This window comes from Leptodactylus fuscus, chromosome 1 (assembly GCF_031893055.1).
Source record: "Leptodactylus fuscus isolate aLepFus1 chromosome 1, aLepFus1.hap2, whole genome shotgun sequence".
Lineage (NCBI taxonomy): Eukaryota > Metazoa > Chordata > Amphibia > Anura > Leptodactylidae > Leptodactylus > Leptodactylus fuscus.
The window spans coordinates 73,031,271-73,033,162 of NC_134265.1; the positions used below are offsets into that span (position 1 = coordinate 73,031,271).

The following is a 1,892-nucleotide window of genomic DNA, read 5'->3' on the forward strand; positions in this document are numbered from 1 at the left end:
TCTATGCTGTAATCAGCTCTACATTTAGCACAAGTAATATACAGTATATGTCAGCTCTAATATGTTATATGGACAGGACAACAGCTCAGTAGTGCCAGTAGCCTTCCACATTGGCTCCCTGGCTGGCCAAAGGCGGCATCTGCATTGTGTTTTTATGCACCCCTGTATTTGGGGGGGGTTCCTACCATACTCCAAGGACATAAAAAAAGGAATTTAGATTGGACACTACTGGGAACAATGAACAATGCTGTCTGTAAAGCGCTGTGGAATATGTTGGTGCTACATAAGTAAGAAAAATAATGAATATCGTCAGAAAGAAATAAAGTTCACTTTATTTCTACAATGCATGACTGCGCTGAGCTTTCTTACAAGAGATTGTCTTTACAAAGCATTTTGCTGCCCTCTACTGGTACATTTTAGGTTGCAAAGATGTTTGGGGGGAAAAAAATGGATGACTTTTTATTTTCACTGAATTTACACACATGATGGGTGTTTTTTATGGGAACGTTGTAGTAACATTGTATTCATTTCCACTCTCAAATAAGGTACATTCTGATGTTCGAATTATTCTACCTATGTCGCTGTTCTTACTGGAGATTTTTTTTTTATTCTGCATGGAGACAAAAAGAAACAAAAAACTCTTCAATGCCTTAATTCTACTATTTTTCACAAAAGGATCGCTTATGAAAGCTGAAAAATCCTTTTGAAAAAGCTCCAAAACTGTCTTACTGAACCAGTCTTGGATGAAAAGCCCCAGATTTTTTTTTTTCTATTGCTTTCAAATTCTGGGGCTAAACACTCTGATTGTATAAATTTTTTGGCTCCATTATGGGAATTTTGTTTAACCACATTCAGGTCACCTCTGGCTTTGCAACACTTTTTAAAAACTAAGACCCCATGGACACAACAGTGAAAAACAGACGTGTAATGGACCTTTCGAACATCCATTTTCAGAACAATGAAAGTCCAAATCTTTTTGCGCTGTATGCCACATTGATCATCTATTCTTCCATTATGGCAACTTCAAAAGTATTAAAAACTATTACTAGCAGCTTTCTTAGAATATGCCTTTGTGGTAACTTTATCATTCTTTATAAAATCAATAAATCTTAAAGTTCAATCTGAAATAAAATCAGTGACCCAGGAATAATATTCCATTTCTTCTGAACATTATCATCAATATATTGTGTGTAAAATATAAGGTGCTTAGCTCTATATGGTACGTAGTTGTATAGAGAGAATATAAACTTCTGAGGAGATCTGCAGCATTAACCCTTGGTGATATCACTGACGCCAGGTTCACACCTGCCATTGTGGTTTTGTTTCTCTGTGTCCGACTGGAGGAATGGGAAACAGAATCCTGATTCGTGATCAAGTGAAGGTTTGAACCTAGCCTAAGGCTAAAGCCCCACATTGCGGAGATATAATGGACATGCTGAGATTTACAAAACCGCAACGGTTTTGGAAATCGCAGCATGTCCGCGCTGCGGTTATTACCACAACGTGCGCATGACGTCTCATAGATGAGGAGAGTTCTGTGGAGAGCGCTGGAGCTGTGAGAGCGAATACAACTTACATCTGCCATGTTGCGCCCATATACTCACAGCGCAGGCACTGTAGTGGACACTCACTCTCCCACTCACCTACCTACTCCTTAGTTTCGCTTCCCCCGGTTGCTAAGGACGCACAAGCATCCTCTCTGCTAAATTACACTCCTTCCCCGCCTGACCAATCAGAGGCTGAGTTTCTGTATCCACCCCCACGTGTGCGCATGACGAGCCCAGCTCCCAGAGAAGCTCAGACTTCCGCCAGCCCCGGACTCTATTGGCGGAGGATTGTACTACAAGTCCCGTCACCCCTAGCGGCCGTATGATGTCATATCGTCCCAGCGC

The 1,892-nt window shown here is 41.1% G+C and overlaps 1 protein-coding gene across 1 annotated transcript in view; it reads right to left on the minus strand.

Moving 5' to 3' along the window:
- TMEM232 (transmembrane protein 232) overlaps window positions 1–1,725 on the minus strand; it is a 138,877-nt gene extending 137,152 nt beyond the window's left edge. The window contains exon 1 of the mRNA XM_075272250.1: window positions 1,648–1,725. The gene's annotated coding sequence lies outside the window, so the exon portion shown is untranslated. The remainder of the gene's footprint in view (window positions 1–1,647) is intronic.
- Window positions 1,726–1,892: the final 167 nt, after the last annotated feature.